This window comes from Plecotus auritus (genome assembly GCF_963455305.1).
Source record: "Plecotus auritus genome assembly, chromosome: 8".
In the NCBI taxonomy this organism is placed as follows: domain Eukaryota; kingdom Metazoa; phylum Chordata; class Mammalia; order Chiroptera; family Vespertilionidae; genus Plecotus; species Plecotus auritus.
Genome location: NC_137782.1, coordinates 98,997,561 through 99,024,764, shown reverse-complemented (window position 1 = coordinate 99,024,764; position 27,204 = coordinate 98,997,561). Strand labels below are relative to the sequence as shown.

General features: G+C 43.7%; 1 long non-coding RNA gene across 1 annotated transcript in view; it reads left to right on the top strand.

Moving 5' to 3' along the window:
- Nucleotides 1-26,951, top strand: part of LOC308256029 — a 122,605-nt gene extending 95,654 nt beyond the window's left edge. Inside the window, exon 4 of the long non-coding RNA XR_013961397.1 lies at nt 26,284-26,951. This is a non-coding gene — a long non-coding RNA (uncharacterized lncRNA). The remainder of the gene's footprint in view (nt 1-26,283) is intronic.
- Nucleotides 26,952-27,204: the final 253 nt, after the last annotated feature.

Genomic DNA, 27,204 nt, shown 5'->3' with positions numbered 1-27,204 from the left:
AACCCTAAACCTAGCCCTAGCCCTAGCCCTAGCCCTAGCCCTAAACCTAACCCTAACCCTAACCCGAGTCTTAACCTTAACCCAAAGAGTACCCCTAACCCTAACTCTAACATTAACCCTATCCCTACTCCTAGCCCTACCCTACGCCTAACGCTAACCATAAGCATAGCCCTAACCCTAACTCTAACCCTAACCCTAACCCTAGCCCTAGACCTAGTCCTAGGCCTAACCCTAACCCTAGCCATAACCGTAAACCTAACCCTAGCGCTAACCACAACACTAAACCTAACCCTAGCCATAGCCCTAACCCTAATCTTAACAGGAACCCTAACGCTAACTCTAGCCCTAGCCCTAGCCCTAGCCCTAGCCCTAAACCTAACCGTAACCCAAACCCGAGTCTTAACACTAACCTTAAGCCTAGCCATAACCCTAACTCTAACCCTAACCCTAGCCCTAGCCCTAGCCCTAGTCCTAACCATAACCCTAACCCTAGCACTAACCCTAAACCTAACCCTAGCCCTAGCCCTAACCCTTACCCTAACCATAACCCTACATCAAAACCTAACCCTACCCTAATCCTAGCCCTAACAGTAAACGTAGCCTTAAACCTAACACTAACCTGAACCCTAGCGCTAACCCTAACCATAACCCTAACCCTAACCCTAACACAAACCCTAGCCCTAGCCCTAACTCTAACCCTAACCCTAACCCTAACCCTAGCCCTAGACCTAAGCAAAATCCTACCCCTAAACCTAATCCTAGATCTAAGCCTAACCCTAACCCAAACCCTAACCCTAAACCTAACCTTAACCCTGTCCCAAAACTGTTATATCAGATATATGAGAATAAAATTTTAAGGTATCTGAGCCATACAAAATGAATATTTAACTAACATTCTTTCAAAAACGACAACTCATTGAGACTGAATTATAAATGTAACCAGTGCCCAACTCAGTTCTCTACACTTTGAACATGATTTTCAGGTGACTCATCAGATTCCTTCAGATATAAAAGTTCTTTAGAAATGTATCCTAGTGTTTTAAGCATATTCTTAAATATTTCCCTAGTCTGTCATTGTGAATTGACAGTGTTTGATTCACGTTTGCCCAGTGATTCAAGCTCATTCATTGTGAATTTCAAGTGCTTATACACAATAACTCTAACCCTAACGCAAACCCTAACCCTAACCCTAACCCTAACCCTAACCTGAGCCATAACCATAACACTAAACCAAACCTTAGCCGAAGCCCTAACCCTAATTTTAACAGGAACCCTAACCCTAACCTTAACTCTGTCCTAACCCTAACCTTAACCCTAACCCTAACCCTAACCCTAACCCTAACCCTAACCTGAGTCTTAACCCTAACCCTAACTCTAACCCTAACCCTAGCCCTAGCTTTAGTCCTAGGCCTAACCCTAACGCTAAGCCTAGCCCTAACTGTAACCCTAACCGTAGCCATCAACATTACACTAAACCTAACCCTAGCCGTATTCCTAACCCAAATCTGAACCGGAACCATAACACTAACCCTAACCCTAACCCTAAACCTAAACATAACCAGAGTCTTAACTCTAACCCTAAGCCTAGTCCTAACCCTTACTTTATCCTCACCTAGCCCTAGCCCTAGGCCTAACCCTAAAACTAAGCCTAGCCCTAACCCTAAATCTAACCCTAAATCTAAACATAACCCTAACCCTAGCCCTAACCCTAAACCTAAACCTAGCCCTAGCCCTAACCTTTACCCTAACCTTAACCTTAGATCAAACCCTAACCCTAAACTAACGCTAGCCCTAACCCTAAATGTAGCCTTAAACCTAACACGAAACTTAACCATAGCGCCAGCCCTAACCATAAACCAAACCCTAAACGTAACAAAAACCCTACCCCTAGCCCTAACTCTAACCCTAACTCTAACCCTAACCCTAGCCCTAGCCCTAACCCTAGCCCTAGCCCTAACTCTAAACCTAACTTTAATTCTAACCCTAACCCTAGCCCTAGCCCTAGCCCTAGTCCTAACCATAACCCTAACCCTAGCCCTAACCCTAAACCTAACCTTAGCCCTAGCCCTAACCCTTACCCTAACCATAACCCTACATCAAAACCTAACCCTACCCTAACCCTAGCCCTAACCGTAAACGTAGCCTTAAACCTAACACTAACCTGAACCCTAGCGCTAGCCCTAACCATAACCCTAACCCTAACCCTAACACAAACCCTAGCCCTAGCCCTAACTCTAACCCTAACCCTAACCCTAACCCTAGCCCTAGACCTAAGCAAAATCCTACCCCTAAACCTAATCCTAGATCTAAGCCTAACCCTAACCCGAACCCTAACCCTAAACCTAACCTTAACCCTGTCCCAAAACTGTTATATCAGATATATGAGAATAAAATTTTAAGGTATCTGAGCCATACAAAATGAATATTTAACTAACATTCTTTCAAAAACGACAACTCATTGAGACTGAATTATAAATGTAACCAGTGCCCAACTCAGTTCTCTACACTTTGAACACGATTTTCAGGTGACTCATCAGATTCCTTCAGATATAAAAGTTCTTTAGACATGTTTCCTAGTGTTTTAAGCATATTCCTAAATATTTCCCTAGTCTGTCATTGTGAATTGACAGTGTTTGATTCACGTTTGCCCAGTGATTCAAGCTCATTCATTGTGAATTTCAAGTGCTTATACACAATAACTCTAACCCTAATGCAAACCCTAACCCTAACCCTAACCCTAACCTGAGCCATAACCATAACACTAAACCAAACCTTAGCCGAAGCCCTAACCCTAATTTTAACAGGAACCCTAACCCTAACCTTAACTCTGTCCTAACCCTAACCTTAACCCTAACCCTAACCCTAACCCTAACCCTAACCCTTACCCTAACCCTAACCTGAGTCTTAACCCTAACCCTAACTCTAACCCTAACCCTAGCCCTAGCCTTAGTCCTAGGCCTAACCCTAACGCTAAGCCTAGCCCTAACTGTAACCCTAACCGTAGCCATCAACATTACACTAAACCTAACCCTAGCCATATTCCTAACCCAAATCTGAACCGGACCCATAACACTAACCCTAACCCTAACCCTAAACCTAAACATAACCAGAGTCTCAACCCTAACCCTAAGCCTAGTCCTAACCCTTACTCTAACCCTCACCTAGCCCTAGCTCTAGCCCTAGCCCTAGGCCTAACCCTAACCCTAACCCTAGCCCTAACCCTAAACCTAACCTTAACCCTGACCCTAAACTGTTATATCAGATATATGAGAATAAAATTTTAAGGTATCTGAGCCATACAAAAATGAATATTTAACTAATATTCTTTCAAAAATGCCAACGCATTGATACTGAACTATAAATGTAACAGTGCCCAACTCAGTTCTCTACACTTTGAACACGTTTTTGAGGTGACTAATCAGTTTCCTTCAGATAGTAAAGTTCTTTAGACATGTTTCCTAGTGTTTTCAGCACATTCCTAAATATTTCCCTAGTCTGTCATTGTGAATTCACAGTGTTTGATTCACTTTAACCCAGTGATTCAAGCTCATTCATTGTGAATTTCAAGTGCTTATACACAATAACTCTAACCCTAACCCTAACCTTAGCCCTAGTCCTAGCCCTAACCCCTAACCCTAGCCCTAAACATAACACTAAACCTAACCCTATCTGTAGCCCTAACCCTAATCTTAACAGGAACCCTAACCATAACTCTAGCCCTAGCCCTAGCCCTAAACCTAAACCTAACTCTAACCCGAGTCTTAACACTAACCCTAAGCCTAGCCCTAAACCTAACTCTAAACCTAAACCTAAGCCTAACCCTAACCCTAACCATAACCCTAAGCCTAGCCCTAACATTAACTTTAACCCTACCCCAGCCCTAACACAAAACCTAGCCCTAGCCTTAACTCTAAACCAAACCCTAACCCTAGCCCTAGACCTAAGCAAAATCCGACCCCTAAACCTTATCCTAGATCTAAGCCTAACCCTAACTCAAACCCTAAACCTCAAGCTAACCTTAACCCTGACCCTAAACTGTTATATCAGATATATGAGAAGAAAATTTTAAGGTATCTGAACCATACAAAAATGAATATTTAACTAACATTTTTCAAAAACGCCAACTCATTGAGGCTGAATTATAAATGTAACCAGTGCCCAACTCAGTTCTCTACACTTTGAACACGATTTTCAGGTGACTAATCAGTTTCCTTCAGATATTAAAGTTCTTTAGACATATTTCCTAGTGTTTTAAGCACATTCCAAAATATTTCTCTAGTCTGTCATTGTGAATTCACAGTGTTTGATTCACTTTAGCCGAGTGATTCAAGCTCATTCATTGTGAATTTCAAGTGCTTATACACAATAACTCTAACCCTATCTCCAAACCTAGCCCTAACCCTAACCCTAACCCTAACCCAAGCCATAACCATAACACTAAACCTAACCTTTGCCGTAGACCTAACCCTAATCTTAACTGGAACCCTAACCCTAACTCTAGGCCTAGTCCTAGCCCTAACCCTAACCTAGCCCTAACCCTAAGCCTAGTCCTAACCCTAAGCTTAGCACTAACCCTAACTCTAACCCTAACCCTAGACCTATCCCAAGCCCTAACCCTAACTATAAGCCCAACCCTAGCCCTAAGGGTAACCTTAACCTGAAGTCTTAACCCTAACCCTAAGCTTAGCCCTAACCCTAACTCTAACCCTAATCCTAGCCCTAGCCCTAACCCTAACCCTAACACAAACACTAACGTCAGCCACAACTCTAGCACTAACACCTGCTCTCGCCCAAATCCTATCCTAACCATAGCCCTAGCCCAAATCCTAACCCTACCCTAAACCTAATGCTATCCCAAACGCTAAACCTACCATAACCCAAGCCCTAACACTAACCCTAACCCTAAACGTAGCCTTAACCCTAACACTAACCTGAACCCTAGAGGTAGCCCTAACCATAACCCTAACCCTAACCCTAACACAAAACCTAGCCCTAGCCCTAATTCTAACCTTAACCCTAACACTAACCCTAACCCTAACCATAGCCCTAGCCCTAAGAAAAATCCTACCCCTAAACCTTATCCTAGATCTAAGCCTAACCCTAACCCAAACCCTAACCCTAAACCTAACCTTAACCCTGTCCCAAAACTGTTATATCAGATATATGAGAATAAAATTTTAAGGTATCTGAGCCATACAAAATTGAATATTTAACTAACATTCTTTCAAAAACGCCAACTCATTGAGACTGAATTATAAATGTAACCAATGCCCAACTCAGTTCTCTACACTTTGAACACGATTTTGAGGTGACTAATCAGTTTCCTTCAGATATTAAAGTTCTTTAGACATGTTTCCTAGTGTTTTTAGCACATTCCTAAATATTTCCCTAGTCTGTCATTGTGAATTCACAGTGTTTGATTCACTTTAGCCCAGTGATTCAAGCTCATTCATTGTGAAATTCAAGTGCTTATACACAATAACTCTAAACCTATCACAAACCCTAACTCTAACCCGAACCCTAACCCAAAGCCTAACCCTAACCGTAATCCAAACCCTAACCCGAGTCTTAACCCTAACCCTAAGCCTAGCCCTAACATTAACTCTAAACTTAATCCTAACCCTAGCTCTAGCCCTATCCCTTACCCTAACCATAACCCTAACCAAAACCCTAACCCTACCCTAAACCTAACACTATCCCAAACGCTAACCCTACCATAACTCTAGCCCTAACACTAACCCTAACCATAACCCTAGCTCTAAACCTAAACCTAACCCTATCCCTATCCCTAACCATAACTCTAAACCTAACCTTAACACAAACCCTAGCCCTAGCCCTAACTCTAACTCTAACCCTAACCCAAACCCTAACCCTAACCCTAAACCTAACCCTGGCCCTGACCCCGAAGTGTTATATCAGATATATGAGAATAACCAGTAAAGGTATCTGAGCCCTACGAAAATGAATATTTAATCAACATTCTTTCTAATACGCCAACTCATTGCAACTGAATTATAAATATACCCAGTACCCAACTCAGTTCTCTACACTTTGAACATGATTTTCAGGTGACTAATCAGTTTCCTTTAGATACTAAAGTTCTTTAGACATGTTTCCTAGTGTTTTAAGCACATTCCTAAATATTTCCCTAGTCTGTCATTGTGAATTCACAGTGTTTGATTCACTTTTGCCCAGTGATTCAAGCTCATTCATTGCAAATTTCAAGTTCTTATACACCTTAACTCAAACCCTAACCCAAAACTATCCATAACTCTAAACCTAGCCTTAGCCCTAGCCCTAGCATTGGAAGTAGCCTGAGCCGTAACACTAGCCCTAGCTCTAACCCTAACCCTAAAGCTAGCCCTAAACCTAACCTTAACCCTAGCCGTAAACATAACACTAAACCTAACCCTAGCTTTAGCCATAACCTTAAGCTTAGCCCTAACAATAACCATAGCCTTAGCCCTAGTCTAGGCCTAACCTTAACCCTAAGCCTAGCCCTAACCCTAACTCTAATCCTAACCCTAACCCTAGCCTTAACCCTAAACCTGACCCTAAACCTAGCGCTAACCCTAACCCTAGCCATAACCATAACTCTAACCCTAGCCCTAACCATAACACTAAAAGTAACCCTAGCCTTATCCCTAAACCTAATCTTAACAGGAACCCTAACCCTAACTCTAGCCCTAGCCCTAGCCTTAGCCCTAAACCTAACCCTAACCCTAACCGAAGTCTTAACACTAACCCCTAACCCTAGCCCTAGCCCTAGCCCTAGTCCTAGGCCTAACCCTAACACTAGCCATAACCGTAACCCTAATCCTAGCCCTAACCACAACACTAAACCTAACCCTAGCCGTAGCCCTAACCCTAATCTTAACAGGAACCCTAACCCTAACCCTAGCCTTAACCCTAAACCTGACCCTAGTCCTAGCGCTAACCCTAACCCTAGCCATAACCATAACTCTAACCCTAGCCCTAACCATAACACTAAAAGTAACCCTAGCCTTATCCCTAACCCTAATCTTAACAGGAACCCTAACCCTAACTCTAGCCCTAGCCCTAGCCTTAGCCCTAAACTTAACCCTAACCCTAACCGGAGTCTTAACACTAACCCTAAGCCTAGCCCTAACATTAACTCTAACCCTAACCCTAACCCTAGCCCTAGCCCTAGCCCTAGTGCTAGGCCTAACCCTAACACTAGCCCTAACCACAACACTGAACCTAACCCTAGCCGTAGCCCTAACCCTAATCTTAACAGGAACCCTAACGCTAACTGTAGCCCTAGCCCTAGCCTAACCCTAAACCTAAACCTAACCCTAACCCTAACACTAACACTAACCCTAAGCCTACCCCTAACCCTAACTCTAACGTTAACCCTATCCCTACTCCTAGCCCTACCCTAGGCCTAACGCTAACCATAAGCATAACCCTAACCCCAACTCTAACCCTAACCCTAACCCTAGCCCTAGACCTAGTCCTAGGCCTAACCCTAACCCTAGCCATAACCGTAACCCTAACCCAAGCCCTAACCACAACACTAAACCTAACCCTAGCCATAGCCCTAACCCTAATCTTAACAGGAACCCTAACCCTAACCCTAGCCTTAACCCTAAACCTGACCCTAGTCCTAGCGCTAAGCCTAACCCTAGCCATAACCATAACTCTAACCCTAGCCCTAACCATAACACTAAAAGTAACCCTAGCCTTATCCCTAACCCTAATCTTAACAGGAACCCTAACCCTAACTCTAGCCCTAGCCCTAGCCTTAGCCCTAAACTTAACCCTAACCCTAACCGGAGTCTTAACACTAACCCTAAGCCTAGTCCTAACATTAACTCTAACCCTAACCCTAACCCTAGCCCTAGCCCTAGCCCTAGTCCTAGGCCTAACCCTAACACTAGCCCTAACCACAACACTGAACCTAACCCTAGCCGTAGCCCTAACCCTAATCTTAACAGGAACCCTAATGCTAACTCTAGCCCTAGCCCTAGCCTAACCCTAAACCTAACCCTAACCCTAACCCTAACACTAACACTAACCCTAAGCCTACCCCTAACCCTAACTCTAACGTTAACCCTATCCCTACTCCTAGCCCTACACTAGGCCTAACGCTAACCATAAGCATAACCCTAACCCCAACTCTAACCCTAACCCTAACCCTAGCCCTAGACCTAGTCCTAGGCCTAACCCTAACCCTAGCCATAACTGTAACCCTAACCCAAGCCCTAACCACAACACTAAACCTAACCCTAACGTAGCCCTAACCCTAATCTTAACAGGAACTCTAACGCTAACTCTAGCCCTAGCCCTACCCCTAAACCTAACTGTAACCCAAACCCGAGTCTTAACACTAACCCTAAGCCTAGCCCTAACCCTAATTCTAACCCTAACCCTGACCCTAGCCCTAGCCCCAGTCCTAACCCTAACCCTAGCCCTAACCCTAAACCTAACCATAGCCCTAGCCCTAACTCTTACCCTAACCCTAACCCTAGATCAAAACCTACCCCTACCCTAACCCTAGCCCTAACCATAAACGAAGCCTTAACCCTAACACTAATCTGAACCCTAGCACAAGCCCTAACCATAACCCTAACCCTAACCCTAACCCTAATCCTAACCCTATCCATAAGCAAAATCTAACCCCTAAACCTAATTCTAGATCTAAGCCTAACCCTAACCCAAACCCTAACCCTAAACCTAACTTTAACCCTGACCCAAAACTGTTATATCAGATATTTGAGAATAAAATTTTAAGGTATCTGAGCCATACAAAAATGAATATTTAACTAACATTCTTTCAAAAATGCCAACTCATTGAGAGTGAATTATAAATGTAACCAGTGCCCAACTCAGTTCTCTACACTTTGAACAACATTTTGAGGTGACTCATCAGATTCCTTCAGATATAAAAGTTCTTTAGACATGTTTCCTAGTGTTTTAAGCACATTCCTAAATATTTCCCTAGTCTGTCATTGTGAATTCACAGTGTTTGATTCACTTTAGCCGAGTGATTCAAGCTCATTCATTGTGAATTTCAAGTGCTTATACACAATAACTCTAACCCTATCTCAAACCCTAGCCCTAACCCTATCAATAACCTGGGCCATAACCATAACACTAAACCTAACCTTAGCCGTAGTCCTAACCCCAATCTTAACCAGAAACCTATCCCTAACTCTAGCCCTTGTCCTAGCCCTAACTCTAACCCTAACCCTAACCCTAACCCTAACCCTAAGCTTAGCCCTAACCTAAGCTTAGCACTAACCCTAACTCTAACCCTAAGCCCTGCCCTAGCCCTAGCCCTAGGCCTAATCCTAACGCTAAGCCTAGCCCTAACTGTAACCCTAACCGTAGCCCTAACCATTACAGTAAACCTAACCCTAGCCGTAGCACTAACCCTAATCTTAACCAGAACCCTAACCCTAACTCTAGCCCTAGTCCTAGCCCTAAACCTAACCCTAACCCTAACCCAGTCTTAACCCTAACCCTAAGCCTAGCCCTAACCCTAACTCTAACCATAACCCTATGGCCAGCACCTGCCCTAGGCCTTACCCTAACCCTAAGCCTAGCCCTAACCCTAACTCTAACCCTAATCCTAGCCCTAGCCCTAGCCCTTGTCCTAAACCTAACCCTAAGCCTAGCCCTAACCCTAACTCTAACCCTAATCCTAGCCTTAGCCCTTGTCCTAAACCTAACACTAAGCCTAGCCCTAACCCTAACTCTATCCCTAATCCTAACCCTAGCCCTAACCCTAAACCTAACACTAGCCCTAGACGTAACCCTTACCCTAACCCTAACCCTAGAACAAACCCTAACCCTACCCTAACCCTAGACCTAACCAAAAAGTAGCCTTAACCGTAACACTAACCTTAACCCTAGCGCTAGCCCTAACCATAACGCTAACCCTTACCCTAACACAAACCCTAGTCCTAGCCCTAACTCTAACCCTAACCCTAACCCTAACCCGAGTCTTAACACTAACCATAAGCCTAGCCCTAACCCTAACCCTAAGCCTAACCCTAAGCCTATCCCTAAACCTAACCCCAACACTAGCCCTAAGCGTAACACTAACCCAGCCCTAACCATAACACTAAACCTAACCCTAGAAGTAGCCCTAATCCTAATTTTAACCGGAACCCTAACCCTAACTCTAGCAGTAGCCATGGCCCTAACCCTAACCTTAAATCTAACCCTAACCCGAGTCTTAACAATAACCCTAAGCCTAGCCCTAACGCTAACTCTAAACCTAACACTAGCCCTAGCCCTAACCCTTATCCTAACCCTAACCCTAGATCAAAGCCTAACCCTACCCTAACTCTAGCCCTAACCCTAAATGTAGCCTTAACCCTAACACTAACCTGAACCTTAGCACTACCCTAACCCTAACCCTATCACAAAACTAGCCCTAGCCCTAACTCTAACCCTAACCCTAACCTTAACCCTAGCCCTAGCCCTAAGCAAAGTCCTACCCCTAAACCTAATCCTAGATCTAAGCCTAACCATAACCAAAACCCTAACCCTAAATCTAACCCTAACCCTGACCCTAAACTGTTATATCAGATATATGAGAATAAAATTTTAAGGTATCTGAGCAATACAAAAATGAATATTTAATTAACATTTTTTCAAAAACGCCAACTCATTGAGACTGAATTATACATGTAACCAGTGCCCAACTCAGTTCTCTACACTTTGAACACGATTTTCAGGTGACTAATCAGTTTCATTCAGATAGTAAAGTTTTTAGACATGTTTCCTAGTGTTTTAAGCACATTCCTAAATATTTCCCTAGTCTGTCATTGTGAATTCACAGTGTTTGATTCACTTTAGCCCAGTGATTCAAGCTCATTCATTGTGAAATTCAAGTGCTTATACACAATAACTCTAACCCTATCGCAAACCCTAGCCCTAACCCTAACCCAAACCAGAGCTATAACAATAACACTAAACCTAACCTTAGCAATAGCCCGAACCCTAATCTTAACCGGAACCCTAACCCTAACTCTAGCCTGAGCCCTAGCCCTATACCTAACCCTAAACCTAACCCGAGTCTTAACCCTAACCCTAAGCCTAGACCTAACCCTATCTCTAACCATAACCCTATGCCTAGCCCTAGCCCAAGGACTTACCCTAACCCGAAGCCTAGCCCTAACCCTAACTCTAACCATAACCCTATGCCTAGCCCTAGCCCTAGTCCTAACACTAGCCCTAAGCCTAGCCCTAACCCTAAACCTAACCCTAGCCCTAGACCTAACCCTTACCCTAACCCTAACCCTAGATCAAACTACTCTAACCCTAGCCTTAACCCTAACACTAACCTAAACCCTAGCGCTAGCCCTAACCATAACCCTAACCCTAACACAAACCCTAGCCCTAGCCCTAACTCTAACCCTAATCCTAACCCTAACCCTAACCCTAACCCGAGACTTAACACTAACCCTAAGCCTAGCCCTAACCCTAACCCTTACCCTAACCCTAACCTGAGTCTTAACACTAACCCTTAGCCTAGCCCTAGCCCTAATCCTAACTCTAACCCTAACCCTAGCCCTAGCCGTAGCCCTAGCCCTAACCCTAAACATAACCCTAACCCTAGCCCTAACCATAACACGAAACCTAACCCTAGCCTTAGCCCTAAACCTAATTCTCACCCGAATCCTAACCCTAACTCTAGCCCTAGACCTAGGCCTAAACCTAACCCTAACCCTAACTCGAGTCAACACCCTAACTGAAGACTAGCCCTAAACCTAACCCTATCCCAAAAGCTAACCCTACTATAACCCTAGCCCTAACCCTAACCCTAACCCTTCCCTAACCCTCACACTAACCCTAACCCTAACCATTGCCCTTACCGTAACACTAACCCTACCCTAACCCTAGCCCTAACCCTAAACATAGACTTAACCATACCACTAACCCTAACCCTAGACCTAGCCCTAACCATAGCCCTAACCCTAACCCTAACCCTGACCCCAAAGTGTTATATCAGATATATGAGAATAACCATTAAAGGTAACTGAGCCCTACGAAAATGAATATTTAATCAACATTCTTTCAAATATGCCAACTCATTGAGGCTGAATTATAAATATACGCAGTGCCCAAGTCAGTTCTCTACTCTTTGAACATGATTTCCAGATGACCAATCAGTTTCCTTCAGATATTAAAGCTCTTTGAACATGTATTCCTAGTGTTTAAGCACATTCCTAAATATTTTCCTAGTCTATCATTGTGAATTCACAGTGTTTGATTTACCTTTGTCCAGTGATTCAAGCTCATTCATTATGAATTTCAAGTGTATATACACCATATTTCTAAACCTAACCCAAAACCTAACCCTAACCCTAACCCTAGCCTTAGCCCGAGACCTAGCCCTAAAAGGAGCCAGAGCCCTAACACTAGAACTAGCTTTAACCCTAGCACTAACCCTAACCGAGCCCTAACCCTAACCCTGGCACTTACCATGAACCTTACCCAAACCCTAACCTAAGCCCTAGCCCTAACCGTAATCCTAACCCTAGCCCTAACCATAACACTAAACCTAACCCTAACACTAAACCTAACCCTATTCTTAGCCCAAACCCTAATCCTAATTCGAACCCTAACCCTAACTCTAGCCCTAGCCCTAGCTTTAAACCTAAACCTAACTCTAACCTGAGCCTAAACCCTAAACCGAAGCCTAGCCCTAACCCTAAACTTAGCCCTAACCTTAACTCTAACCCTAACCCTAGACCTAGCCCAAGCCCTAACCCTAACACTAACCAAAACCCTAGCCCTAACCATAACACTAACCCAGCCCTAACCATAACACTAAACCTAACCTTAGCTGTAGCCCTAAACCTAATCTTAACCAGAACCCTAACCCTAACTCTAGCCCTAGCCCTAGCCCAAAACTTGACCCTAACGCTAACCCGATCTTAAACCTAAGCCTAGCCCTAATTCTAACTCTAACCCTGACCCTAGCCCTAGCCCTAGTTCTAAGCCTAACCCAAATGCTAAGCCTAGCTCTAACTGTAACCCTAACCCTAACCATAACACTAAACCTAACCATAGCCTTAGCCCTAACCCTAATCATAACCTGAACCCTAACCCTAACTCTAGCAGTAACCCTGACCCTAAACCTAACCTTAACCCTAACCGTAACCCGAGTCTTAACCCTAACCCTAAGCCTAGCCCTAACCCTAAACTTAGCCTTAAACTTAACTCTAACCCTAACCCTAGACCTAGCCCAAGCCCTAACCCTAACCCTAACCCAAACCCTAGCCCTAACCATAACACTAACCCAGCCCTAACCATAACACTAAACCTAACCTTAGCTGTAGCCCTAAACCTAATCTTAACCGGAACCCTAACCCTAACTCTAGCCCTAGCCCTAGCCCAAAACTTAACCCTAACGGTAACCCGAGTCTTAACCCTAAGCCTAGCCCTAACCCTAACTCTAAGGCTAACCCTAGCCCTAGCCCTAGTCCTAAACCTAACCCTAATGCTAAGCCTAGCTATAACTGTAACCCTAACAGTAGCCATAACCATTACACTAAACTTAACCATAGCCATAGCCCTAACCTTAATCTGAACAGGAACCCTAACCCTAACCATAACCCTAACCCTAACCCGAGTCTTAACCCTAACCCTAAGCCTAGTCCTAACTCTAACTCTAACCCTAGCATTAGCCCTAGCCCTAGCCCTAGGCCTAACCCTAACCCTAAGCCTAGCCCTAACCCTAACCCTAACTCTAACCCTAACCCTAACACTAGCCCTAACCCTAAACCTAAACTTAGACCTAGCCCTAAATTTACCCTAACCCTAACCTTGATCAAACCCTAACCCTACCCTAACCCTAGCCCTAACCCTAAATGTAGCCTTAAACCTAACACTAACCTTAACCCTAGCGCTAGCCCTAACCATAAACATAACCCTAAACCTAACACAAACACTAGCCCTAGCCCTAACTCTAACCCTAACCCTAACCCTAACCCTAGCCCAGCCCTAGCCCTAACCCTAACCCTAACCCTACCCCTAGCCTTAGCCCTAACCCTAATCCTAATCCGAAACCTAACCCTAACTCTAGCCCTAGCCCTAGCTTTAAACCTAAACCTAATCTTAACACAAGCCTAAACCCTAACCCTAAGCCTAGCCCTAGCCCTAACCCTAAACCTAACCCGAACCATAACCCTAACTCTAGAACTAGCCCTAGCACTCAACCTAACCCTAACCCTAGCCCTAACCGTAACCCTAATCCTAGTCCTCACCATGACACTAAACCTAACCCTAGCCATAGACCTAAGCCTAAACAAAACCGGAACCCTCACCCTTACTCTAGCCCTAGCCCTAGCACTAAACCTAACCCTAACCCTAACACGAGACTTAACCCTAACCTTAAGGCTACCCCTAACCCAAATCCTAATCCTAGCACTAGCAGAGGTCCAAACCCTAAGCATAACACTAACCCTAACCCTAACCTAACCCTAACCCTAACCCTAACCCTATCCCTTACCCTAACCATAACCCTATCCCAAACCCTAACCCTACCCTAAACCTAACCCTATCCCAAACGCTAACACTACCATAACCCTAGCCCTAAACCTAACACTTACCCTTGCCCTAACCCTAACACTAACACTAACCCTAACCCTAGCCCTAACCCTAAACCTAATCCAGCCCTAGCCCTAACCCTTCCCCTAACCCTAAACTAGCCCAAACCATAAACCTACCCACACCCTAACCATAACCGAAAACGTAGCCTTAACCCTACCACTAACCCTAAACCTAGGCCTAGCCCTAACCATAACCCTAACCCTAACACGAACCCTAGCCCTAGCCCTAACTCTAACCCTAACCAAAACCCTAACCCTAATCCTAACCCTGACCCTGACCCCAAAGTATTATATCAGATATATGAGAATAACCATTTAAGGTATCTGAGCCATACAAAAATGAATATTTAATCAACATTCTTTCAAATATGCCAACTCATTGAGACTGAATTATCAATATACCCAGTGCCCAACTCAGTTCTCTACTCTTTGAACATGATTTCCAGGTGACTAATCAGTTTCCGTCAGATATTAAAGCTCTTTGAACATGTATCCCTAGTGTTTAAGCACATTCCTAAATATTTTCCTAGTCTATCATTGTGAATTCACAGTATTTGATTCACCTTTGTCCAGTGATTCAAGCTCATTCATTGTGAATTTCAAGTGCTTATACACAATAACTCTAACCCTAAAGCAAACCCTATCCCTAACCCTAACCCTAACCCGAGCCATAAACATAGCACTAAACCTAACCTTAGCCACAGCCCTAACTCTAATCATAACAGGAACCCTAACCCTAACTCTAGCCCTAAACCTAACCCTAACCCTAACCCGAGTCTTAACCCTAACCCTCAGCCTAACCCTAACCCTAACTCTAACTCTAAACCTAACCTTAGCCCTAGTCCTAGTCCTAGTCCTAACCCTAGCCATAACTGTAACCCTAACCCTAGCCTTAACCATAACACTAAACCTAACCCTAGCCGTAGCCCTAACCCAAATATTAACAGGAACCCTAACTCTAACTCTAGCGCTAGCCCTAGCCCTAGCCCTAACCCTAACCCTAACCCTAACCTGAGTCTAAACACTAACTCTAAGCCTAGCCCTAACCCTAACTCTAAACCTAAGCCTCACCCTAACCCTAACCATAACCATAGCCCTAACATTAACTTTAACCCTAACCCTATCTCAAGACAAAGCCCTGGCCCTAAACCTAACCCTAACCCTAACCCGAGTCAGAACACTAACCCTAAGCCTAGCCATAACCCTAACTCTACCCTAACCCTAGCGCTAGCCCTAGCCCTAGTCCTAACCATGACCCTAACCCTAGCCCTAACCATAAACCTAACAATTGCCCTAGCCCTAACCTTTACCCTAAGCCTAACCCTAGATCAAACCCTAACCCTACCCTAACCCTAGCCCTAACCCTAAACGTAGCCTTAACCTGAACACTAACCTGAACCCTAGAGCTAGCCCTAACCATAACCCTAACCCTAACCCTAACACAAACCCTAGCCCTAGCCCTAACTCTAACCCTAACCCTAACCCTAGCCCTAGCCTTAGTCCTAGGCCTAACCCTAACGCTAAGCCTAGCATTAACTGTAACCCTAACCGTAGCCATAAACATTACACTAAACCTAACCCTAGCCGTATTCCTAAACCAAATCTTAACCTGAACCATAACACCAACCCTAACGCTAACCCTAAACCTAAACCTAACCCGAGTCTTAACCCTAACCCTAAGCCTAATCCTAACCCTAACTCTAACCCTCACCTAGCCCTAGCCCTTGCCCTAGCACTAGGCCTAACCCTAACCCTAAGCCTAGCCATAACCCTAAATCTAACCCTAACCCTAACCCTAACCCTAACCCTAGCCATAAACCTAAACCTAAACCTAGCCCTAGCCCTAACCTTTACCCTAACCTTAACCTTAGATAAAACTCTAACCCTAAACTAACGCTAGCCCTAACCCTAAATGTAGCCTTAAACCTAACACTAACTTAACCCTAGCGCTAGCCCTAACCATAAACCTAACCCTAAACGTAACACAAACCGTAGCCTAGCCCTAACTCTAACCCTAACTCTAAACCTAACCCTAGAGCTAGCCCTAGCCCTAGCCCTAACTCTAAACCTAACTCTAACCCTAACCCTAACCCTAGCCCTGGCCCTAGTCCTAACCCTAACCATAACCCTACCCCTAGCCTTAGCCCTAATCCTAATCCTAATCCGAACCCTAACCCTAACTCTAGCCCTAGCCCTAGCTTTAAACCTAAACCTAATCCTAAAACGAGCTTAAAACCTAAACCTAAGCCTAGCCCTTTCCCTTACCCTAACCATAACCCTATCCCAAACCCTAACCCTACCCTAAACCTAACCCTATCCCAAACGCTAACACTACCATAAGCCTAGCCCTAACCATAACCCTTACACTTTCCCTAACCCTAACCCTTCCCCTAAACCTAACCCTAGTCCAAACCCTAACCCACCCCCATCCTAACCCTAACAGAAAACGTAGCCTTAACCCTACCACTAACCCTAAAACTAGGCATAGCCCTAACCATAACCCTAACCCTAACCTTAACCCTAGCCCTAGCCCTAAGCAAAATCCTACCCCTAAATCTAATCCTAGATCTAAGCCTAACCCTAACCCAAACCCTAACCCTCAACCTAACCTTAACCCTGTCCCAAAACTGTTATATCAGATATATGAGAATAAAATTTTAAGGTATCTGAGCCATGCAAAATGAATATTTAACTAACATTCTTTCAAAAACGCCGACTCATGGAGACTGAATTATAAATGTAACCAGTGCCCAACTCAGTTCTCTACACTTTGAACACGATTTTGAGGTGACTAATCAGTTTCCTTCAGATATAAAAGTTCTTTAGACATGTTTCCTAGTGTTTTAAGCACATTCCTAAATATTTCCCTAGTCTGTCATTGTGAATTCACAGTGTTTGATTCACTTTTGCCCAGTGAATCAAGCTCATTCATTGTGAATTTCAAGTGCTTATACACAATACTCTAACCTTAATGCAAACCCTAGCCCTAACCCTAACCCTAACCCAAGCCATAACCATAACACTAAACCTAACCTTAGCTGTAGCCCTAACCCTAACTCAAACCCTAGCCCTAGCCCTAAACTTAACCCTAACCTTAACCCGAGTCTTAAACCTAAGCCTAAACCTAACACTAACCCTAACTCTAACCCTAACCCTTAACCTGGCCCTAGCCCTTGTCCTAGCGCTAACCCTAAACCTAGCCATAACCGTAAACCTAACCCTAGCCCTAACCATAACACTAAACCTAACGATAACCGTAGCCCTAACCCTAATCTTAACAGGAACACTAACCCTAATCCTGGCCCTAGCCCTAGCCCTAGCCCTAAACCTAACACTAACCCTAACCCGAGTCTTAACACTAACCCTAAGCCTAGCCCTAACCCTAACTCTAAACTTAAACCTAAGCCAAACCCTAACCCTAACCATAACCCTAAGACTAGCCCTAATATTAACTTTAACCCTAACCCTAACCCTAACACAAAAGGTAGCCCTAGCCCTAACTCTAACCTTAACCCCAACCCTAACCCTAGCCCTAGCCCTAAGCAAAATCCTACCCCTAAACCTAATCCTAGATCTAAGCCTAACCCTAACCCAAACCCTAACCCTCAACCTAACCTTAACCCTGACCCTAAACTGTTATATCAGATATATGAGAATAAAATTTTAAGGTATCTGAGCCAAACAAAAATGAATATTTAACTAACATTCTTTCAAAAACGCCAACTCATTGAGACTGAATTATAAATGTAACCAGTACCCAACTCAGTTCTCTATACTTTGAACACGATTTTCAGGTGACTCATCAGTTTCCTTCAAATATTAAAGTTTTTAGACATGTTTCCTAGTGTTTTAAGCACAAGGAATATTTCCCTAGTCTGTCATTGTAAATTCATAGTGTTTGATTCACTTTTGCCCAGTGATTCAAGCTCATTCATTGTGAATTTCAAGTGCTTATACACAATAACTCTAACCCTAATGCAAACCCTATCCCTAATCCTAACCCTAACCCGAGCCATAACCATAACACTAAACCTAACCTTAGCTGTAGCCCTAAACCTAATCTTAATCGGAACCCTAACCCTAACTCTAGCCCTAGCCCGAGCCCTAAACTTAACCCTAACCCTAACCCGAGTCTTAACCCTAAGCCTAGCCCTAACCCTAACTCTAACCCTAACCCTAGCCCTAGCCCTAGTCCTAGGCCTAACCCTAATGCTAAGCCTAGCCCTAACTGTAACCCTAACCATAGCCATAACCATTACACTAAACCTAACCATAGCCATAGCCCTAACCCTAATCTGAACCGGAAACCTAACCCTAAACCTAACCCTAACCATAACCCTAACCCTAACTCGAGTCTTAACCCTAACCATAAGCCTAGTCCTAACCCTAAATGTAACCCTAAATCTAGCACTAGCCCTAGCCCTAGCCCTAGGGCTAACCCTAACCTTAAGCCTAGCCCTAACCTTAACTCTAATCCTAACCCAAGCCCTAGCCCTAGCCCTAGCCCTAACTCTAAACGTAACTCTAACCCTAACCCTAACCCTAGCCCTAGCCCTAGCCCTAACCCTAACCCTAACCCTACCCCTAGCCTTATCCCTAACCCTAATACTAATCCAAACCCTAACCCTAACTCTAGCCCTAGTCCTAGCCCTAACCCTACCCTAACCCTAAACCTAAGCCTAGCCCTAACCCTAAGCTTAGCACTAACCCTAACCCTAACTCTAACCCTAGACATAGCCCAAGCCCTAACCCTAACTATAACCCCAACCACAGCCCAAATCTTAACCCTAACCCTAACCCTAACCCTAACCCTAACCCGAGTCTTAACCTTAACCCTACGCTTAGCCCTAACCCTAACTCAAACCCTAATCCTAGCCCTAGCCTTAACCCTAACCCTAACACTAACACTAACCCTAGCCACAACCCTAGCACTAACACCTACTCTCGCCCAAATCCTAATCCTAGCCCTAGCCCTAGCCCAAACCTTAACCTTAGTGCTAGCCCTAACCCTTAGCCTAACCATAACCCTATCACAAATCCTAACCCCACCCTAAACCTAATGCTATCCCAAACACTAACACTACCATAACCCTAGCCCTAACACTAACCCTAACACTAACTTTAGCCCTAACCCTAAACCTAAACCTAGCACTAGCCCTAACCTTTACCCTAACCTTAACCCTAGATCAAACCCTAACCCAACCCTAACCCTATCCCTAACCCTAAATGTAGCCTTAAACCTAACACTAACCTGAACCCTAGCGCTAGGCCTAGCCATAAACCTAAACCTAAACCTAACACAAACCCTAGCCCTAGCCTAACTCTAACCCTAACCCTAGCCCTAGCCCTAGCCCTAGCCCTAGCCCTAGCCCTAACTCTAACCCTATCCCTAACCCTAAGCCTAACCCTGACCCCAAGTGTTATAACAGATATATTAGAATAACCATTTAAGGTATCTGAGCCCTACAAAAATGAATATTTAATCAAAATTCTTTCAAATATGCCAACTCATTGAGACTGAATTATAAATATACTCATTGCCCAACTCAGTTCTCCACTGTTTGAACACCATTTCCAGGTGACTAATCAGTTTTGGTCATATATTAAAGCGCTTTGAACATGTATCCCTAGTGTTTAAGCACATTCTTAAATATTTTCCTAGTCTATCATTGTGAATTCACAGTGTTTGATTCACCTTTGTCCATTGATTCAAGCTCATTCATTGTGAATTTCAAATGCTTATACACAATAACTCTAACCCTAACACAAACCCTAGCCCTAACCCTAACCCTAACCCGAGCCATAACCATAACACTAAACCAAACCTTAGCTGTAGCCCTAACCCTAATCTTAACAGGAACCCTAACCCTAACTCTAGTCCTAACCCTAACCCTAACCTTAACCCTAACCCTAACCCTAACCCTAACCCGAGTCTTAACCCTAACCCTATGCCTAGCCCTAACCCTAACTCTAACCCTAACCCTAGCCCTAGCCCTAGTCCTAGGCCGAACCCTAACGCTAAGCCTAACCCTAACTGTAACCCTAACCATAGCCATAACCATTACACTAAACCTAACCCTAGCCATAGCCCTAACCCTAATCTGAACCGGAACCCTAAAACTAACCCTAACCCTAAACCTAACCCGAGTCTTAACCCTAACCCTAAGCCTAGTCCTAACCCTAACTCTAACCCTCACCTAGCCCTATCCCTAGGCCTAACCCTAACCCTAAGCCTAGCCCTAACCCTAACTCTAACCCTAACCCTAACCCTAGCCCTAACCCTAAACCTAAACCTAGCCCTAGCCCTAACCTTATCCCTAGGGTTAGGGTTTGATCTAAAGTTAAGGTTAGGGTAAAGGTTAGGGCTAGGGCTAGGTTTAGGTTTAGGGTTAGGGCTAAGGTTAGGGTTAGGGTTAGGGTTAGGGTTAGTACTAGAGTTAGGGTTAGGGTTCCTGAGAGTTTTCACATTTTCATACAGGAATGTGAGCCCTATGAAAATGAAAGTTTAAGAATTTAACCAACCTTTTTAAAATATACCAAAACATTCAGACTGAATTATACATGTACCCAGTATCCAATTCATTTCCCTCTTCTTTGAACCCGATTTCCCAGTGATGAAACAGTGTCCTTCAGATATTAAGGCTCTATTAACATGTATTCCTACTGTTTCAGGCACCTTCGTAAATATTTCCCTAGTCTTTCATTGTGAATTCGCAGTGTTTGATTCATGTTTTTCCAGTGATTCAAGCTCATTTATTGTGAATTCCAAGTGTTCATACAGTGTTTTGCCAAATAATACCTGCTCTTTAAATGTAAATTATTACTACTTTGAACATAGCTTGACTATAATATTGATTTCTAAGAGTTTTGAGTACTTTTATACTAACAGTTCTATGAAAATGAATTTATCTTTCACCAACTTTCTTCCTATAAGGCCAACTCATTTAGACTGAATTATAAAAGTAAACAGTATCGCCTCACCTCTCTGCTCTTTGAACATGATTTCGCAGTGTTCTAACAGTGTCCTTCAGATATTAAGACTCTATGAACATGTATTCCTTCTGTTTCGGGCACCTTCATAAACATTTCCCTACCCTTTCCTTGTGAATTCTCAGTGTTTGATTCACTTTTGTCCAGTGATTCACACTCATTCATTGGGAATTCCAAGTGTTTCTATAGCATTTTTCCATATATGCCAGCTCTATACATGCAAATTATTTCTATTTTAAAGACTGTCCTACATTTCACAGGTCTTTGAATAAAAATTCTTGGTATTTCAACATTGCACTAGAGATATTAAGGTTCTACAAAGGTAGATTATTACGGGTGGAGGGGAGCTATGGGGGGAAAAAGGAGAAACAATTGTAATAATCTACACAGGGGTCGCCACTCAGCTTCCCTTTTGTATGACACAAAATCAAACCACTACTCCTTTGTGTGTAAAATTAAAGAGAGGTTTCTGGCTTGCATGGACACCAAAGGAAGGGACTATCACTACTTGCTCCTGGGAGAGGTGCAGAAAATGTAACTAAGACCTTGTCTATACAAAAAGAAATTGACAGCCAGTTTGAAATGGAATTGCCATGGCTTAGAGCAAAGAATATCCTTACATGATATTATTCTACAATGTCATTATAATTTTTCCCAGATTTGTGTTACCCCCATTACCTATAATAGTACCTCACACCCTTGGGAATCAATAAAAAATCATCTTTATGGTGCTTGGAGACAAAGGTAACACATCTCTTGATATTTTAGAATTACAACAGCATAATGTACAATTATCCCAAACAAACTTACAAACTAATTCTTTGAATGTCTGGCAGCAATTTAAAAAGGACATGAAAGGATTTAAACCCTTCCACTGTGTAGAGGGCCCCCTGGGAAGGCAGCTGAGCATTCTATATTGACCCCTCTTGCCCTTTTGGCCAAGAGGGACCCTCTTCTCACAATCCAATTGCCCACAGCTGTTGCCTGAGCTTTCTGTGATGCCGAGGTTGAAACCTCATGGTGACTGGTACCATGGATCTGTCTCTCTCACAGTGGGGTGAGCTGGGCCCTCCCTGGAGAAGAAACCTGGGTTCCCCAAGATATATGATCAGTGCCAGGGCCCCACCAGCAGGTGAGGGGATCCCAAAGCAGGTGCTGGGCGTGGAGGCCACGGAGGTATAGGCTACCAAGGAGACAGAACTGAACCTCACATCACCCTGCATGGCCCCAGAGGATGGCTGGTTAGCTAGAGATGGGTAATATTTCTCCGGGAAGGAACAACCTAAGACAGGCACAGTCACAGAGGGGCCATCAGGAGAGAACAAGGGGGTCAACAGAGGTGGGGCACAGACCCTCACCCCCCCCCAAATTTGCAGGGGCATGAACCCTCATCTCTTCTGAGGGAGGTCTCCTGACCCCATGGCTGCTTTGCTTCCCATGCCTAGCTCAAATCCAGACCCAGGTAACAGAGACTTGGCCGACATCAACTGCCCTCTCACTGCAACAAGACTTGTTTGAGTTCTCTTCTACCCATGGTGTGGGGAAATGGATTTTTGATATCTAAATCTAGCCTAGCACCAGGAATGCTCAGGGCCTACTCAAGAAGGCAAATAATCCTTCCCACTAATATTTACATTAAATATTAATACATTTAATATTTAATATTAAAATAAGATAGTTGATAGAGTATTAAATTTGACAGTAAAATAGTAGTCAAGTTCTCAGACTAATTTAAATTGGCTAAGTGAAATAAGCGAATATTCTAGAAAAATTAATGGTACTGGACAAAAAGCAGTTCCTAAAATGTTAACTAAAATTTTTATTGGGCCAAAACCGGTTTGGCTCAGTGGATAGAGCGTCGGCCTGCGGACTGAAGGGTCCCGGGTTCGATTCCGGTCAAGGGCACGTACATTGGTTGCGGGCACATCCCCAGTGGGGGGTGTGCAGGAGGCAGCTGATCGATGTTTCTCTCTCATCGATGTTTCTAGCTCTCTATCCCTCTCCCTTCCTCTCTGTAAAATATCAATAAAATATATTTAAAAAAATAAAATAAAATAAATAAAATTTTTATTGGTAGTTCATCTCATGGTAAAATTGCATAACATATAATGAACCTAAAGCAGTTATATTTTAGTGCAAAATATTAAAATTTAAAAGCTATCAAGACTACATTATAAAATTTCCAAAAGCCTCCCAAAATTTATTTATTTATTTATTTATTTATTTATTTATTTATTAAATTTTTATTCAGATTATTACAATTGTTTCTCCTTTTTCCCCCCATAGCTCCCCTCCACCCGGTTCCCACCCCACCCTTTTCCCTTACCTCCCCCCCACACTGTCCTCATCCACAGGTGTACAATTTTTGTCCAGTCTCTTCCTGCACCCCCCATACCCCTTTCCCCCTGAGAATTATCAGTCCACTCCCTTTCTATGCCCCTGATTCTATTATATTCACCAGATTATTCTGTTCCTCAGGTTTTTAATTCACTTGACTTTTAGGTTCACTTGTTGATAGATATGTATTTATTGTTCATAATTTTTATCTTTACTTTTTTCTTCTTCCTCTTCTTTAAGAATACCTTTCAGAATTTCATATAATACTGGTTTGGTGGTGATGAACTCCTTTAGCTTTTTCTTATCTGTGAAGCTCTTTATCTGCCCTTCAATTCTGAATGATAGCTTTGCTGGGTAGAGTAATCTTGGTTGTAGGTTCTTGCTATTCATCACTTTGAAAATTTCTTGCCACTCCCGTCTGGCCTGCATAGTTTCTGTTGAGAAATCAGCTGACAGTCGTATGGGTGCTCCCTTGTAGGTAATTAACTGTTTTTCTCTTGCTACTTTTAATATTCTCTCTTTGTCTTTTGCTCTTGGCATTTTAATTATGATGTGTCTTGGTGTGGTCCTCTTTGGATTCCTTTTGTTTGGGGTTCTGTGCGCTTCCTGGACTTGTAAGTCTATTTCTTTCACCAGGTGGGGGAAGTTTTCAGTCATTATTTCTTCAAATAGGTTTTCAGTATCTTGCTCTCTCTCTTCTTCTGGCACCCCCATAATTCTGATGTTGGTATGCTTGAAGTTGTCCCAGAGGCTTCTTACACTATCTTCAACTTTTTGGATTTTTTTTTTGCTTTTTGCTTTTTCAGTTGAGTGTTTTTTGCTTCTTTGTATTTCAATTCTTTGACTTGATTCTTGTGTTCCTCTCGTCTGTTGTTGGGTCTCTGTATAATATTTTTTATTTCAGTCAGTGTGTGTTTAATTTCTAGTTGGTCCTTTTTCATATCCTCGAGGGTCTCGTTATATTTATAGGTCTTTTCTAGGATATTCTTGAAAAGCCTTATAACCGTGGTTTTGAATTCTATATCCAGTCATTTGTTTTCCTCCATTTCTTTCGTTTGTGATCTGTTTCTTTGTCACCACATTTTCACTGATTCCCTGAGTTGGTAGGGTAGCTTTGTGTGCTAGGTTTCCTATATGGCCCAGTGGGTTGGCCTCCCCAGTTAACCTGAGGTGGACACTATTGGTGCACCCCTCTGTGGACTGTGTGTACAGCCTTGTTGTAGTTAAGTCTTGATTGTTGTTGGTATCACTGAGAGGAATTGACCTCCAGGCCAGTTGGCTGTGAGGATCAGCTGTGTCTACGCTGGGAGAAGTTCGGTGCTGGAGACAGCGTTATAGGATTAGACTTGCCAAATTGCAAAAGCCTCTGTGCTCAGCTTGGATGGAGTGGAGTCTCAGGGCGGAGCAGACAGTCTTGGCTTCCCGTCAGCCTTGCCCTTGCACGCGCGCACCTCCAGACCTCTGCCTTCCCTGGCTCCCGAGTCTCCGCCCGAGAGTCCAGATTCCCCCTGCAAGAGTGTGGGTCCCCAGGGGCTTGCCTGGAACTGGGGTTCAGTGCAGTCAGAACTGGGGCTCAGTGCAGTCAGGAGCTTCTGACTCCCTTCCACTAGGGAAAGCCTGTGGCAACCTCCTCAGTCTTTGTGCACACTGGCGCATGCGCCTCCAGAACCCTGCCTGCCTGGGGTCCCCTGGGTCTCCCCCCAGGTCTCCGAGTCTCCGGGTGCCTTTCACTCTACCTGACAGTCCAGACTCCCCCTGTATGAGCCTGAGTCCATGGTGTTTTGCCCGGAACTGGGGTTCAGTGCAGTCAGAACTGGGGGTCAGTGCAGTCGGGGGCTTCCTCCCCCCTCCCGCCGGAGAAAGTCAGCCAGGCTCTCAGCCGCCCTTCCTCTCTGTGCGCACGAAGCCCCTTTTCCGTAACTTCAATTCTCTGTGAGCTTTTCTCTTTCCTTCTAGTTGTAGAATCCACTCAGCCAGCTTTCCTGTGGTTCTGGATGGTGTCCGTTCTGTCTTTTAGTTGTAGTTTTGAAATTGTTGTGCGAGGCAGCAGTTTAGATGCTTACCTATGCCACCATCTTGGTTTCTCAAGCCTCCCAAAATTTAAATAAAAAAAGGGAGAGAGTAGAAGAATATCATGTAAGGAAAAATATCCTGTAAATAAATTACATCTAGAAAATTTTTACTTTAGAAAATTAACTTTCATTTGTAATGCTAACAGCAAGACACCCATGAAAAACACACATGGTGTCAAAACAAGCCAAAGGAAAATAGTTTGGACAAAAAAATGAAAAAGGATCCCAAGTCAAATTTATAGAAAAGATTCCTTTATTAACTTTTGATTGAGAATATGTTTGTATATTTTCAGAAAACAACTCCAAGACCCTGTGGATTCCTGCAACAGAGAGGAATTGACAGGACTGCTCCAGCCATGAAGACAGAAGAGAAACAGTCCAGAGATGGAAGACACTGATGACGCCTTGCCATACTAGCAGTCAGCAGTTGTGCATTGCTGCAGGTTGCCCAGGACCAAACCTGAGAGGGTTGGACCTGCATTACCACCATTTGTCGACCATCCAGAACTGAAATATCATTGTTGACATGTACACATAATGAACTGTTTGACATTGAAACTGGCTCTCAAAAGAACTGTTGGCCCAGGAAGAAACTCACTACAGACTGATTCATTTGCCTCTCAGCATAATCATTATTGCTTGTCTCATTTTCGGTTCTTATAAGTGTATTTCTAGTATCACATGATCTCACTCATCTAGGGGAAATAATGAACAACATAAAATGATGAACAAAAACAGACGCGAAGACAGGGAAGCATCGACCATACTGTCAAACCTCAGAGGGAAGGTAGGGGAGGGTGGGGGTAGGGGGGAGAGATCACCCAAACGACTTGCATGCATGCATATAAGCCTAACCAGTGGTAATGGACAACAGGTGGGTGGGGACATGCATGAGGAAGGGTTTGGGATGGGAATGGGGGATGAGGACAAATATGTGATGCCTTAATCAATAAAGAAATTTAAAAAAAAATGCTCAGTATTTCAACCGTGCACTAGAGGTATTAAGGTTCTACAAACTTATTCCAATTGTTTCAGACACATTCTTAGATATTTCCTATGTCTGTCATTTTTAGCTGTGAGTTTTCACATTTTCAGAGGTTTCTGAGCCCTATGAAAATGAATGTTTAAGTGTTAAACCAAGCTTCTTTCAAAAAAGCAAACTCATTTAGACTAAATTATAAATGTAACCAGTAACCAACTCAGTTCCCAGCTCT